Source organism: Mus musculus (assembly GCF_000001635.26).
Source record: "Mus musculus strain C57BL/6J chromosome 4 unlocalized genomic contig, GRCm38.p6 C57BL/6J MMCHR4UN_CTG5".
Lineage (NCBI taxonomy): Eukaryota > Metazoa > Chordata > Mammalia > Rodentia > Muridae > Mus > Mus musculus.
The window spans coordinates 84,365-101,461 of record NT_187054.1 but is presented as its reverse complement, the minus strand read 5'-3'; the positions used below and the strand labels follow the sequence as shown (position 1 = coordinate 101,461).

Genomic DNA, 17,097 nt, shown 5'->3' with positions numbered 1-17,097 from the left:
GCAGGGCTCAGCCCCATTAGAACATTCCTAGTGCCAGACCTAATAAGATACTGTCTAGGAGCCAGGGATCAGGGAAGGAAGACAGGCCCACAGGGTGGAAGAAAGAACCGTGAGGGAGGCTTGCACGACTCATCATGGAAATGCCTTCAGTACACACAGGCTCTGGGACTACAGGCAACACTGAGTCTCAGGGAATGAGTCTCCTGGGTCTGGAGGACAAGGCCTTTGGCTCTTGGAACAGCTCACAGCAATGCTTTGTGCTTAGGAAGCTTCCTGGGTGTGACCTCCAAGGACCTGTCCGGTGGGAGAGGCAAGTCTGAGTTGCTAAGGTCAGATAGAAGGTCAGATTCTCTTTCCCTTGTCTGGGGAGAGAAGCCATCATTATATCTGATATACATCAGCCAATAACCAAGCCAGACCTATCTGGGCAAGCCTTTAAAAGGAAGTTGTAGGGGAATTGTGTTCCCCCTTCCCGCTCCAAGTCTCAGGCCTCTCCATCTTTGCTGTCCCAGACAGGTGTTCAAACATCCAGATGTCTGAGAGCTCAAGTGTCAGTAGGAGAGGTGGCAGGAGGGAGTCACAGTGGGGTGAAGAGGAGGGGCAGAGATCCTAGAGCGACGGGAAGCCTGGTGGCCTCTTCCTCTTCTCCCACAGACAGGTGTTCAAAACCTCAAGTATCTCAAGTCTCAGAGTCACAAAGGATGGGACAGATGGGAATAGTTTCCAAGAACAGTTGCTATGGAGTGAAAATTGTTTCCACCACTTGTGGGAAATTACCCACCCATTCAAGCATCCACACATACACTTACCCAGGTGACCTCCTTTCATCCACCACCCCCATACCCACTTCCCTGTACCAATCCATTAATCCCTCTGTAAAGTCACCCAGTCATGGACAACTCTGCCTCCCACAGACAAGAGGTTAAGACATATGGGGAGGGAGATGTTGCCTCAGATCTTGCTCAGGTCTCAGGGGAACCAAGAAGCCAGCTTGCTTTTGAAGCAGACACAAATCCTCCCTCTGGTGCCTGTAGCCCCAGAGAAATATAAAGAATAGAAGAGGCAACCATGGGAGCCCTGCCCAAGGTGCTACCAGGACAGAGGCCCTGGGACATTATTAACCCCATAGCAAGTCCTAGTGTCTGGACCTGTGTCACAACCCAGTCTCCCCCATCACTGAGTGACTCTGGGCAGGTTCCTTCAACATTCTCCAACCCAGGATTTCCATGCCATGTGTCTGATTGCAGGAAAGGGGCGACTTTTGAGTCCTTCCAAAGACATAACTCTTGGATCTTCAGATCTCAGGCTAAGCTTCCAGCCTTGTACAGGCTCCCCCAACATCCAACATATCCAGAAATGTTCCTGCTTCTTAGCTCCCCAGAGGCCATCCTCTGGAAACTAAGGGGAGGCTAACACTAAGGAAGAAAGAAAATCTAGGAGCCAATGGCACACACAATGTGGTCTCCTGCTTGACTAGGAAAGCCTAGGAAATCAGAAATGTAGGCAGTGAACACCCCATTAGAAAGAGGCACACAACCTCCCTCCCCACTCCTTTAGCTACTAGCTTCCACCTTAGCTTCTTCTGTTACCTACAGCCAAACTGTAATGACACCTTAGCACTGGGTCTTGCTCTCTCTCATCTCTCTAGCAGCAGGGTGGGGTGAGGGGCATGCCTCCTCCTGCCCAGCTCCTCAGCACAGTGGCCCATCTGTCTCCTGCCTCTCTAGAGCTCACCGATGAGGATTACATCTCCGTTTGTCCCAAGTTCTGCTTCCTGTCTGACAACGGCAAAGTTGCTAGTTCTCTGGCAGGTAGCATGGACTCCTAGCTCCTCAGACAGGCTAGTGGCTTGTTATACACTCTATATGGAACCTTCCTCCCTGGGCACACGGCACCTACTACACAGGGCATGACATGGGTTGATGCTCTAAAGACTCATAGCCCCTGAAGCTATCATCTCCCTGCTCTCCCTGCTCAGGGAGCTCCAGCCTTTCAGACAAAGTTTCTTGCCATTAACGTCAGCTGAGAATCCCCAGGGAGAAGAGATTGGGTTTTATCCATCTTCACTGCCAGCTTTGCTTTGCATGGCTGGCACAGAATAAGCCCCAACATGTAATTAAGGAAAACAAACAAATTGAGAATAGTCCCTTCCCAACGCATGTGCACACTCACACAGGCACACAGACAGACAGAGAGAACACACAGCACACAGAACATAGAGCACACACCCAGTTCCCAAGGCAGTCGGAGCTGCCTCTGTTGTGGAATAGAGTGCTTGGCTAGAGTCAACTCCAGAAGGTTTTGATAAGCTGATTTCAACTTCTCGGCAAGCCCCCACCCCATGCCACCCACTTCTACCCTCCGGGAAATTCAGAACCAGCAGAAAATCTTGGAAATGGTCTCATAAAAAAGGCAAGTTTTCCAACTGGGGAGTTTCCTCCAAAACCAGGCATTTCTCTAGATACCAACCTTCCTAGGTGTCCTCTTTCCCAGGCTTGGTCTATGTGGATGAACATGGCTCTGTAGTGATAGCTAATTCTCTATGGGAGCTTTCTAGGTGCTGGGAACTGATGTAAGCACTAGGACCGATCTCAAGCCGTAGGTGGGAAACATGAGGCACAGAAGGGATGTAAGCTGCCCAAGCTAGACAGCTAGGAAATGTCAGAGCTAGGGTTCCAGAGGGGCAGTGTGGCTCCAGAGTGCTACAACACATACCGCCTTTCTGAACTGGCCCATCCTGGAGACAAAAAAAACCCAGAACAGCAAGACAGGACCAATCTGAAGGTATAACCATTACTTTCACATGGTGAGCATGTAGCAGTTCAGGCCTTCATCTGTGTTATATCATTGTGCCCTCAAATAACTCATAAGGTAGGTATCATTCCTGCCGTTGTGCATACACGGAAACTGTGGAACAGAAAGGGGGCATGGCCTCTCAAGTCCACACAAGCAGGAAGCAGCAGGCCGAGACTGAAGCCCATGTGGGCCTGTTCAGTAGTTGTGATTGATGTCTAGTTGGAGTGGAAAGACTTGGCTTTGCTAGGAAGACCTGAAGTGGGGGGAAACAGGAAGAAATGAGTCTGGGAGACACAGGCAGTGCTTGAACTCAGAAACAGAAATGGCCCCTGGAGAGCAGCCAGCCTCTTGACACTCTCCAGCCAAAGGGCAGTGAGACTCTCCAGAGCTTCAGTGAGGGAATCTGCTCAGGGTTCAGCTGTCCCAACGTCAGCACAATGGAATGTGGGGCTAGAATGTGGTGCTCGCCCTCTCCTTATTCCCAAGGCCAGGACCTGGTGAGGCTAAAGGGAGAGGAAAATGGAAGAGCAGTATTGGGGATCCAGGGGACTAGGGGTTCAGTGTGTGTTGTTTCTAGAAAGGGGCGGCAGCCCACTGGTGGGACTGAGCGTGCCTACATGCTAGCCTGCCAGGACCGGGTCTGAAGGTCAGTGGATTGGCAACATCCCTTGAATGATACACTTGCAAGAACCATTCTACTTCCTGAAGGGTTTCAAGCAGGCAGGCAGAGGGCAGGATGCAGGAACTAACTCTGAGGACCAGGGAGACCGTACCCTGTTTCTGTGCCTAGGACCTTGGACTCTTTTCCTTTGGCTCCAGTGGGAAGAAAACGAGCCATCCTGGCCCCCGACCTGGTATAGGTGGGAAACCTTAAGACCAGATGCAGTGATGTTAGAGTTCTAGGTCAGTTAGACACTCCTCCCCACCCCACCCCACCCCAGTGCTTTGGATCTCAGACTCTCCATACCTGGAAGTCTGAGCCCATTTCCATCAACACCCCTGTCACTATAATCTCATGCCCATCAGGCAATCAAGTATCCTCCCCAAAAGAAAGTCAGCCTCTCTTGTCAGGATCCCAACACTGTAAAGAACTCAGTGATGTAAGAACACCCACCCTTGACAAGAAGTCCCAACTCCTGTTGTATCCTCATCCGTGACAGCACCACCATTAACGTCAAGTTCTCATCATTGTCACCAGGCCACCACTTCCCTCAGTAACACACAAGCCAGATAAGGAAGGTCAGAAACTCTGTTCCAGTCCAGGGCCACCACTTTAGCAACTATATACATGACACCTCCTAGTGTGGCAGTGTTGTGGGTCAGAGCTCGTGACTCTCCATGTTAAGTAGGGCCTCTGGGAGTCTCAAAGCTGTCATCATAGAGGGTCCCACCAAACCTCTTCTCATTAAAGTACTGCTTTGCCACTGGCTGCAACCCACCATACTTATTCATGCCAAGCTCTCTTCTGATTACTGGCAACCCATTAATACACTAGATGGATATGGTCTCAGGCCTCATGGAGAGCCCCCTGCTTTTAGAAAGCAAACAAATGTATCATTAGGACTCTTACATGCAGGTCACTGATGCTCACTGACAGAAGTAGTGATGGGGAGGTCCTGGGAAGATGCAGAAACCAGCAAGATGGGGGACCGCAGAAGGACCACTCTCCAGCCACGCAATACAACTAGGACAAACATGGATAGTTCTCTGGGACAGCATGGTGCCTTGACCATTCTCCAGTCATAGTTTTAGACAAAAGACAGAGTCCCTGGGGTGAACTCACTTCCCATTTGTCTTATTCTTGATCTACAGTCAAAGAACTAAAATCCAGTGGATTCTCTGCCCACTGTGAGGAGCTTCCAGGACTATCCACATGAGCCTCCTCTTCTGTTCTTCCTAGGATGGACCAGGTCACTGATGATATATCAGGTCCAGAGGGTGGCCAAGAAGTAGCTATATGTAAAGAATATGGAGCTTGTACTTAAGCATGAAACTGGAATGTTTGCCCTTGGGATTATGAGGCCCTTTAACAATACTCAATGGCTTGAGTATGGTTTCCTATGAAACTTGTGTAGAAACATAATCCTCATGGACAGATGAGAAGGCAGAAACAACCAAGCTAGAGTGTTGAGGTGAGGTCCTTGTGACATGATTAATCCCAGCACTCGGGAGGCAGAGGCAGGTGGATTTCTGAGTTCGAGGCCAGCCTGGTCTACAGAGTGAGTTCCAGGACAGCCAGGGCTACACAGAGAAACCCTGTCTCAAAAAAGAAAGAAAGAAAGAAAGAGAGAGAGAGAGAGAGAGAGAAGAAGAAGAAGAAGAAGAAGAAGGAGGAGGAGGAGGAGGAGGAGGAGGAGGAGGAGGAAGGGAGGGAGGGAGGGAGGGAGGGAGGGAGGGAGGGAGGAAGGAAGAAAGGAAGGAAAAGAAAGTCATCACCAGATGTGGACCATTAGCCTTGAATAAGAATCATAAGTCACAAAATGACCTTTCTTCAGAATTTAACCAGTGTGTGATAGTGTCCAAGATGCAAAGAGCCCAAACTCAAATTTGCCCTTCAAGTTGTTCTGAAAGCATATTTTTCAAGATAGGAAGTCACTCCATTAGTTTGGTGTGTTGTTTTTAAATAGATAGACCAGGGCAATAGCTCAGAGGTAGTACATGTACTTAACGTATCCTCAGCGATCGATAGATGGATGACAGATTAGATAGATTATAGACAGACAGACAGATAGACAGACAGGCAGGCAGGCAGGCAGGCAGGCAGGCAGGCAGGCAGACAGACAGACAGACAGACAGATAGATCCTCCACTTGTATAGATAGCCACCCTACCATCTGTCACCTCTGAAATAACAGCTTCGACTACCATGTAAGATGGACATTATTTCTGTCACCACTTCTACCACCTCCAAAACCAATTCTCTGCTAATCCTGCTCTTTTTCACTGGGTCTAGCTTCAAATCCTGGGCCTTGAAAAGTCCGTCTGATTGGCAAAGACTGTGCTGTGTCTGTGTCTCCATTGCAGAAGGAACTAGAGAAACGAGTCTGTGGCCTTGGGGTTCCAGGGTGCAGTAAGCAAGGTTAACAAAGCAGGACATTCCTCAAACATCAAAAGGTGAAGTCTGAGCAGTGAGACAGGGTGATGTCTCAACAGTCGCTGTCCAACATGGACACATCCCTATCTTCCCCATCCTTGACTTAAAATGTTAACATAGTATCTATCACCTTTGCTTGTACAACTCAAAACCACCTTCCCCAAGACAGACAACTCAAAACATTAGCAACTAGCACATCTTTTAAGCTCAGGTTATCATTAAAACACACACACACACACACACCATAGACAAGGCAGCTTAAACAATAGAAATTTATTTTTTCACAATACTAGACTCTGAAAATCCAATATCTGGGTACCAATGTGGTCAGTTTCTGGTAAGGGCTCTCTTTCTTGGTGCCTTTTTCGTGTGTGTGTGTGTTTGTGTGTGTGTGTGTTTGTGCAAGAAAGAGAGAGAATACTTTCTTACAGGGCCATGCTCCCACTGTATTACGGCTCCTATTTTTATGAGTTCATTTAACTCTTTTCTATCTTTGAGACCTGTCTCATTTGCCCAGGATCACCCCAAACTCACTATATAGCTGAGGATGGCCTTGAACTACTAATCCTTCTGTCTTCACCTCTTGAATGGAGGTGCTTAAAATCCTGTCTTTAGATATGGTTGTGGGCTGGAGAGATGGCTCAGGGGTTAAGAGCACTGACTGTTCTTCCAGAGATCCTGAGTTCAATTCCCAGCAACCACATGGTGGCTCACAACCATCTGTAATGGGATCTGATGCCATCTTCTGGTGTGTCTGAAGACAGCTACAGTGTGCTCATGTACATAAAGTAAATAAATAAATAAATAAATAAATAAATAAATAAATATTTAGATGTGGTTGCACTGTGAATAAGACTCCATTATATGAATTCAGGTGGGCATGATTCGGTCTACAACAGTATCTAAATCCCAGATCTCAGGGTGGCATTCTTCCTCCTCTTGCTTTCTTGTGATCCTATCTCTCTATTCTGTAACCACCAACCTGCCTCTGATTGGCAGAATAGATTGAGTTACGCTGTGCTTACAAGTGACACCAAAACCCGAGCACTTTAACAAAACAAAATTCTGCCCCCGACACAAACACTGAGTGGCTCTGGGTCCAGGTAAGCACTTAGTACATCTGTGCTCCATGCGGCAGTGACATCCGAGCTGCTTTGCTCTCGGCACACACATCCCCATCCCCGCTCCCACCCATCTCAACACACATCCATGATCAGTCAAGGAAGGCGAGGATGTGGGCAAGGGAGAACACTTTCTTAAACATTTTTGATTGCAAGTGACATGTGCCACTTCTGTCCATGTTTGTTTTAGTGGAAAAGTGTCACATGACTTTGAGAGCAGAACTCGGGGAAAATAACTAAATCCAACTCTTGGTGGGAGGAATAATGGCGCCATAATAAGCTACAATCAAGAGTGGAAGAAGGAGGGTGAAAGAGGGGGGGAAGCCAGCAAGCACAGACTGAAGGGAAAACTCATTACAAAAAGCTACAGTCTGGCAGGATGGGGTGACACACACCTTTAATCCCAGCACAAATGAGGAAGGGGCTGGCAGATATCTGAGAATTCAGGGACAGACTGATCTATATAGTGTGTTCCAGGCCAGCCAGAGCTACATACTGAGGCCCTGTCTCTTTAAAAAGAAAAGCTATCTATAGGTCTTAGCTGGTCCTAGGGTTTAGTTGGTGTTTGCTATTCTCTTCTGTTAACCTTTAATTGTGTGGCAATTGACACAGACACTTCAAGCCCTTCTGACCAATTTCACTATTACCATTAGAATAAAATGCCTCATGGGACCCCTCTTTGAGGAGACTTAAGCTATTGCCTAAAGGAAAAGGCAGGAGGGAGAGGGGAGAGGGAGAGAGAGAGGGCAAAGGGAGAGGGGAGAGGGTAAAGGGGAGAGGGGAGAGGAGAGAGGGGAGAGGGGAGAGGGGAGAGGGACAGGGAAAGGGGAGAGGGTAAAGGGGAGAGGGGAGAGGAGAGAGGGGAGAGGGGAGAGGGGAGAGGGACAGGGAAAGGGGAGAGGGACAGGGAAAGGGGAGAGGGACAGGGGAGAGGGACAGGGAAAGGGGAGAGGGACAGGGAAAGGGGAGAGGGACAGGGACAGGGGAAAGGGGAGAGGGACAGGGACAGGGGAAGGGGGAGAGGGGGAGGGGGAGGGGGAGGGAGAGGGAGGGGGAGGAGGGGGGAGGGGAGGGGACTGGCCTGGCTGAGGTCTAGGAGACTAGGAGGGAAGCCTATAAAATGGGGGGGGGGGGCGGGGCTAGGAGGCCTGAGGAACGTCACGTGACTTTGCAGGCTACAGAAAGGAAGCGGGGATTTGATTTGAAGTACTATGAAAGATTTTAGCCAATGAGTAACATGATCACGTTTAAAGTTTTAAAAGACCCTTTTGGTGGCCTGGAAAATGGATAATATAGAAACAAGTGAAGAGTCAGAGTCGTGGCCTGGAAGGAGATGATCCTGTCCTAACCCAGGAGGAAGCTGTTGGAAACGAGTTGGGGTTCTAGACATAGGTATGAAACGCAGCAACAGATTGAGCGGAGAGGTGCTATTTATGAAGCATAAAAGGAAAAGAAAAACCCAGGATGACAGCAGGCTTCAGTCCAGAGCCCCTGGAGGGATGGCAGAGGGGCGGTGACATTCTCTGAGCTGGGTGGCTGCAGGAGGAGACAAGCTAGGAGGGAAGTGTTGCGAATCTAGACGTTGCTTTTGGAATTAGACTTCTGTCAGAATGTGCAAGAAGAAAACCCAAATAGGCAGTTGGCTCCACAACCTGGAAGCCAGAAGTGGATCTCTATTTCCCCCGGTTCATCCATCTGTTTCTTCCTCGGCAGTTGGCTGAAGTCATGGATTTCTTGCTCTTAACTTATCTCCGGGGTCTGCACAGCCTCTCCTGCCCCTGTCCTGAGCGCATCCCTGCCTCCATCCCTGTCCAGACGCCCCCACCCCACCCTGTCCCCGCCCTTTGCAGGGCAGTTGCAGCACCGAACCCACTGCTCTTTAAAAGTCTAGGCACTAGCTTTTTAGCCTAGCATCCAAGGCTGCACACTGGCGTTGGATCAGCCACCCCCTTGCTTCACCCTCAGGAATGTGACCAGAAATAGCTCCCTCAGCCCCCATGTCCCGCAGCCTCTCTCTTTCTCCACCGCCCCTCCCGCGACTTACCACATTGGGATAACTGTTCAACCTCCCTAGACTTCTCAGCGCCCCACTCATTTTCAAAGCTCCCTCCTTCACGCGCTCCCCTGCTGTATTAGTCAGGGTTCTCTAGAGTCACAGAACTTATGGATAGTCTCTAGATAGTAAAGGAATTTATTGATGACTTACAGTCGGCAGCCCAATTCCCAACAATTGTTCAGTCGCAGCTGTGAATGGAAGTCCAAGGATCTAGCAGTTACTCAGTCTCACGCAGCAAGCAGGCGAAGGAGCAAGGGCTCGAGCTAGACTCCCTTCTTCCAATGTCCTTATATTGTCTCCAGCAGAAGGTGTAGCCCAGATTAAAGGTGTGTTCCGCCACACCTTTAATCCCAGATGAAAGGCGTAGCCCAGATTAAAGTTGTGTTCCTTAAACTTGGAGATTCAATCTTCTGGAATCCATAGCCACTATGGCTCAAGATCTTCAAACCAAGATCCAGATAAGGATCTCCAAGCCTCCAGATAAGGGTCACTGGTGAGTCTTCCAATTCCGGATAGTAGTTCATTCCAAATATTGTCAAGTTGACAACCAGAAATAGCCACTACACCTGTCTCTCTCTAGTTCTCCAGAACAACACCTTGCTAGCTAGCAAGGGTCATTTCTGCTTCGTTCCCAAGGGCCCCAGTTTCCTGAATTTCTCCCAAATGAGTTCAGTCCAAGATCAAGCACCTCGGGGCTCTGAGTAGATAGCAAGTGCTAAAAGAGGAAGAAATTAAGAAACAAACTCTGGCCATGAGCTACTTCAGGTTTCAGAGGGATGGGGGGGGGGGGGGCTGTGCTGTTGCTCAAGACTTCCCCCATCCTGGTGTCCCAGCTCTTCTGGAACTCTAACAACGTCCCGCCCATTCAGGGCCTGCGGAGCCAAGCGCTGCCCCTGGGCCTGCTCCAAGACCCTCTGGACAAGATGAGATTTGGAGAAGCGCAGGAAGTGAAATGGACCCCTCCCCAGGGCCGGGGATTTTCAGAAAGCTGAGTCACTTGCTTTCCTGCTCAGTTCTTTCTGGAATATTACATCTGTGTTCAACTAGAGCCCAATGTTCCCGGGGCCAGGAGCGTCACACCTCATTTAGCTCATTCACTGGACTCCCTCTGCGGGCCTCAAAGTTGAGATCTTAGGCCAGGCCTGTGTCCTCCTTCTCCTAGGCATAGAATGTCCCCTGCAGGTCCCGGAAAGCTGAGTTCCACAAAAGAACAAATTGAAAAGAGCATCCCCAGAATTTATCTCAAGAGACACAAGCCAGGAATGGAAAAACAAACATCAGTTTTCCCCACTCAGCTAAGAAAACCATAACCGTGTAGAAGTACAGAGTAGGCACATATCTATAATACCAGCACTTAGGAGCTGAGGCAGGAGAATTGTAACTTTGAGGCTACCCTGTGCTACATAATGGATTACAGATAAGCCTGGCTACAAAGTGAGACATGTATCTAAAAAATAAACACACACACACAATTCTTGAGCTGGAGAGATGGTTCAGAGGTTAAGAGCACTGGTTGTTCTACCAGAGGTCCTGAGTTCAATTCCCAGCAACTATCTGGTGGCTCATGACCATCTATAATGAGATCTGCTGCCCTCTTCTAGCCTTCAGACATACATCCGTGCAGGCAGAATGCTGTATACATAATAAATAAATCTTAAAAAAAAAAATCCTTGTCGTGCTGGTCACTAGGAGTGGGGAAAGGAGAATGGGAGGAAATTAAGGTTATTTAGGGACCAGGTGCTAGGAAGAGAGCAGAGAATGGAAGATAGCCTCACAGAGAAGTGGGGGTACACATGATCAAGGCACAGCACATACACGTGTGAAGGAGTAATTATAGTGAATGCTATCACATTCACCAGAGTTGTGGTAACTAAACATAGAAAAGAAGAGCCCAGGGAGGTGGATCACGGCCGTGATCTCCATGCTGAGGAGAATAAGACAGGGAGCTGCTAAGTCAGGAGAATTAGAATCCTCAGGAACTGCTCAGGACTACACAGTGAGCTTCGGGTTAGCCAGACCCTGAGCGAGGAGAGAGAGTTAGGGGAGAAAAAGAAACTCCCACACAAATATACAAGTGTTGACACCTTCAAAGGACCCTAATATGTTCCATACATATGTAGGTACATATTCACAATATATACATACATATATATATATATATGTATATATATATATATATATATATGTGCATATACATAAACTCACTATACATATATGTATATAGTGTATATATGTACATAAATGTAATGTATTGATTCAAGGGATTTATACATCTCATGCCAGAGATGTATAAATATATAGTCACAATACAGACTTACACAGACATGTACACAACAGCACACACAATCACAAAAGGACAACTCTCTTTTCCTAAGAGGAATGTTTGAGGAATATTTTGATAATCTATTTAGAAAGCACAGTGATATACCAACTCAATAAATCGGGCAGTAGCCGGGCGGTGGTGGCGCACGCCTTTAATCCCAGCCCTTGGGAGGCAGAGGCAGGTAGATTTTCCAGTTCGAGGCCAGCCTGGTCTACAGAGTGAGTTCCAGGACAGCCAAGGCTACACAGAAACCCTGTCTCAAAACACCCCTTTCCCCCCCAAAAAAGAAAGAAATCAGGCAGTCTAATGGAACCTGCTGGCTGGATCAGGTTGTCTAATGGAGGCTGCTGGCTGGACAGCCCTGTGTTTTGCTCAGTACTCACTTGGTTTTAGGTTTGGAGCAGTGCTGATAAAAATTGAAATAGATGCCTCAGAGGCTAAACACATTTACTCCTCTTGCAGAGGACCCTGGTTTGTGTCCCAGCATCTTCATGGTGGCTCACCACCATCTGTAACTCCAGTTCTTGGGGTTCTAATACCCTTTTTCTATCCTCCATGGATACGGCATGCATGTGATACACATATATATGAAGCAAAACATTCATATACATAAAATAAAAATACATCCTTTAAAAAGGGCTGGGGTAGAGGATTATTTTGCTCTGGTTATTGTTGTTGTCTTTATTGCTTGTTTGGTTTTTGAGACAGGATCTCACATAGGCCAGACAAACCTGGAACTCGCGATGCATTTGAGAGTGAAACTGAGCTCTCCTGAGAAGCTTCTCCAGCTTCTCCCGCTTCTCCCGCTTCTCCCGCTTCTCCCGCTTCTCCCGCTTCTCCCGCTTCTCCCGCTTCTCCCGCTTCTCCCGCTTCTCCCGCTTCTCCGCCTCCCAAGTACTCGGTACTACAAGCTACCATGCTTGACTTGTGTGGTGGTGGGAACCAAAACCAGGACTTCATGCATACTAGGCAAGCACTGGAGTAGGAATATTTAAAATGACAGACATGAGTCAAGGGCCCAGTGTTGGACAGTTCCAAGCACTCAGGAAACAGAGTCAGGAGGATCAAAAGGCTGTCTTCAGAACTGGAGAGCTGGCTCTGTGGTTAAGAGCACGTACTGCTCTTGCAGAGGATCAGAGTTCAATTTTAGCATCCAGGCCAAGTGACTCACAACCGCCTGTAACTACACCTCCAGGGGATCTGATATAGTATCTGGGCCACAAATACACACACACACACACATACACACACCAATTTTTTAAAAAATAAATCTTAGAAAGGCAGAAGATGGCCTTCAACCCTGATTAAATCCAGGTGAGCCAGGCAAACATAGGAAATAATTTAGTAAGCTGGGACTCGATTTGGGTTATTCATAGCCCTCCCCTTGTAATAATGCACTTGGCAGTTTAACTGCTTTACCTGTATGTACTGGACATGTGTAGCCCTCTCCAAACAATGCACTTAGCAACTGCAGAGCACCCTCAGAGCTCCACCGGTACACCTCCCTCTCTGAACAACAGATGTCTCAGCTCCTGGTAACAATCAAATTTAGACTGTTCCAATTCACTCAACTGTATCCCCAGTGTATCCAGTTTAAAGGCAGAAAGGCTGATCTAGTCTGAATCAGTCTGCGGAGTATGTGGAATAACTCAAACCTTGTCTTCAAGTAAACTCTGAGGGAGAATGCCCTATTTACCATCTTCTTCCTGCGTTCAATGGGATGTGAAATGATTAAAATCGGGGCATTATGGAAAGGCTCATGTATATAAGGAAGGTGATTATATAGCCTAAACTCTCAGTAACAATAGAAAACCACCCCACTGTACCGCTTGTGACCAAACTCTTCCTCTTTAACCCCATAAAAAGAAGCCACAAATAAGAATTAGACCCTTCAAGAACACCAAGCTACTCAACCCTAACAGTCCCTGACTCTTGCCTACTCGTGGGACTCTTTCCGTCCTACTGGGTTGCCCCATCCTGCCTTGATGTGATGTGCCTGGTCTTATTGTAGCTTGTTATGCCTTGTTTGGTGGATGTCCCTGGGAGGGCTGCTCTTTCCTGAGAAGAGACAGAGCAGGGTGGATCTGGGGGAGGGGGGATAAAGGGAGAGACTGGAGGAAGAGAGGGAGGGGAAAGCGTGTCCAGGATGCAATATATGAGAGAAAAATATTGGGGCCCTTGTGGACCTTCACTCGTGGCTGGCTGCCCTCTTACAGTGTATTCGGATCTTGTCTACTGCTTTGTTCTCAACCCTTGCTACTTGTACAAACCTGGGTGAGTGCCCATCTTCAATTCTTTGGATAAGAAGCCAAGGACCTGGAAGGACCCGGCCCAGACCCTGACCACCAGTAATATAAGGATGCAAATGTTTTCACCTCTGCATTCTATCACCATTCCCCACTTAATGCCTTTTGTGGATGGGGTCTTATTCTTATTGTAGATGGCCGTTCTTGTCATTTACTGATCTCCAAGCAACAGCAAGCATGGCCCCTAGACACCTGAGGTCTGAGGGGTTGTTTTAGATCTATTTTTAATATTATTTTAATTGTGTGTACAGGGTGTTATGGACATGTGTGTTCAGAGGTCAGAGGCGATGGATCACTTAAAGCTGGAGCTGCACCCACAGGCACTTGTGAGCCCCATCAGACATGGATGCTGAGCACCAAACTCAGGTCCTCCGCAAGAGCAGACTGCAATCATCTCTCTAGCTCCCCTATTTTTTATTTCTCTTTATTTTTGAGACTTCCATACAGGCATAAAATGAAATATTTATCCCCATTCCTTCTTCCAACTCCCCCATATCCTTCCAACACATCTCCCTCCCAACTTTTTTTTCTGTTTTCTTTTTTGATAAACCACTAAGCCCAGTTAGTGCTGCCCAGTTAGTGCTGCCCAGTTAGTGCTGCCCATATGTGCATGGGTGTGGGGCCATCCACGGGAGCATAAGAAACTGGCCAGTAGCCACATCCTCCAAAAAGAATGATCCCTGCCCCACCCCTCACAGCTATCAACTGCCAATAGCTCCTCAGTAAGGGGTGGACCTAGAGTTCATCTACCCCATCTATGACAGAGTTTTGGCTAGCTGATCTTGTGGAGGTCTTATGTAGGTAACCACAGCTTCGGTGCATTCATGAATAGGCTAGACATGTCATTCATGGTGAGAAAACTGCATTTTACAGCATACCTCCCCATCCCCTGCCTCATCTACTGTGATCCCTGAGACATAGCAGGGAGAAAAGGGTTGATACAGGTGTCCTGATTATAACTCAACAGTCAGTCTATTTCCCGTCTAAATTCTCACAGTTACTGGTCTAGCATCCAAACATCAAATCTCATGAGAAGCTCTGGTTAGTTGCTCAGGCCTTTAATCAATCACAGTGTCCAAGGATTGGCATACTGGAATCACAGCAGTGTGGTTGATAGCCCCACCACCACTACTATAGAAAGTGGCAAACGCTGTAATGCTTCACTGGAGAGGCTGAAGCATAAAGAGTGCCATAAGTCCAAAGCCATCCTGGAACACATAGCAAAACCTTGTCTCAAAAACAGTGAGTCAGAACCAGGCACAGTGGCACAGGCCTTTAGTCCTAGCACTTGGAAGGCAAAGGCAAGAAAATCTCTGTGAGTTCAAAGCCTGATCTTTGTAGCAAGTTCTAGGACAGCCAGGGCCTCACAGTTAGTCCCTGTCTTTGATGATGATGATGATGATGATGACATAGTAGTAAAAATAATTAAAAGAGAAAGAAAAGTGGCTTGTATGAACAGAAACAGCACTCAAGAAATCTACTTCATAGAGCTATCATGAGACAACTTAAAATATTTAGTATGGCACCTGGTACTTAAGGATCAACAAATATTAATGTCATATCTGATCACTTTTAGAAAGGTAAAAGAAATAATAGAAGAGGAACGAAGGTAGTCAGTGGGATGAGAGAGTCTGAAAAATGCAGACCACAGTTAAGTCCATCAGATTATATATCCCAAGTCTGAGAAACAAAAAACAGCCTAGCATCCCACAGTAGGCCTGGCATCTCACAGTAGGCCCAGTGTCCCACAATAGGCCTGGCATCTCACAGAAGGCCTGGCATCTCACAGTAGGCCCAGTGTCCCACAATAGGCCTGGCATCTCACAGAAGGCCTGGCATCTCACAGTAGGCCTAGCGTCCCACAGTAGGTCTAGCATCCCACAGTAGGCCCAGTGTCTCATAGGAGGCCTGGCATCCCACAGTAGGCCCAGTGTCCCACAGTAGACCCAGTGTCCCACAGAAGGCCTGGCATCTCACAGTAGGCCTAGAATCCCACAGTAGGCCTGGCATCTCACAGTAGGCCCAGTGTCCCACAGTAGGCCTGGCATCCCACAGTAGGCCTAGCATCCCACAGTAGGCCCAGTGTCCCACAGTAGGCCCAGTGTCTCACAGGAGGCCTGGCATCCCACAGTAGGCCCAGTGTCCCACAGTAGACCCAGTGTCCCACAGAAGGCCTGGCATCTCACAGTAGGCCTAGAATCCCACAATAGGCCTGGCATCTCACAGTAGGCCCAGTGTCCCACAGTAGGCCTGGCATCCCACAGTGGGCCTAGTATCCCATAGTAGGCTTCCTAAGCGACTCCCACTCTGAGCTTTCTGGAGTCATCTTCTCCACGTGCCCTTGGATTATGGATTCTCACTCACCCTCTCACTTGTTCCCAAGCACAGCCACAGGACATGCTAGCAAGGAGTTATCTTGAGACAAGCAGACCAGAACCAGGAAAGCCTCCCATGCTATGGCACGGCAGATCCCATCACCTCAGTATAAAATTCATAGTGGCTTCCCTTCTTGGACCTCTCAACTGCCATATAAGTGCAGTACAGGACAAGACACCTTATGTCCTGGGCAAGGGCAGCCTTGGGGACGTGGCTCACAGCAAACCCAGGCTTCCACTGACCCTTTCTATTTCTAGTAATAAGTCCACTTATGTAATTTTTATATAATTTTCTCAGTAGACTCAGACAAGTTGCATCCTGAACCCACTTCCCAGGTCTCTCCTCCCTCCTTCCCTCACTTCTCTGTGAACTGACCAACATCTCTCCTCAAAACTCCCTCAATCCTCAAGGAAGGGAGAGCATGGGAGAAAGGGATGCTTGGGGCTGTTTTCATCCTTGATATTCCTGAGAGCTCTGGAACACAGAAAATGGATGAAATGCAGAAGGGTGGGAATGGCCAGGCCAGGAGGGCAGAATCTTGGCAATCAGAAATGCAAGGCACAGGGCTGAGATCTGTCTTTTAAAGAGCTTTCTTTTGACTTTGCCAGTCTGCTCCGCAGGAGTGGAGTTCAGAGGATGGCTAGGCAGGCCCAGCAGTGAGTCTGCGCAGTCCTCAGTGGAATCTGAGAAGTGACTTCCTCTACCCTTGCCCCGCCCCTGTGATTGTGCCCCCAGAATATGAGGGGCCGTATCTTCCCTCCTCCTCCAACCCTCACAGATCTCAGAACCATAGGGAAGAGGCAGGTATCTAGGTCTCTTTTCTGTTGCTGTCATAAAACACTGACAGAGTGAGTTAAGAGAGAAAGGGGTCTACTTTTAGCTCACAGCAGTCTGTCACAGCAGGAATGTGAAGGCAGAGGGATGTTACTCTTCACCCTGACTCCCAACCTTGAGAATGGCAATTTTTAAAGAAAATATATTTTATTTTTAATTATGAGGGGGTACATGCACATGAGGGCTAGTGCC

The 17,097-nt window shown here is 48.1% G+C and overlaps 1 protein-coding gene across 1 annotated transcript in view; it reads right to left on the bottom strand.

Annotated features, from left to right (window-relative positions):
• The window catches only part of LOC108168680, a 160,442-nt gene that overhangs the window by 76,712 nt on the left and 66,633 nt on the right, over window positions 1-17,097 (bottom strand). The gene's annotated exons all lie outside the window — the stretch shown is intronic.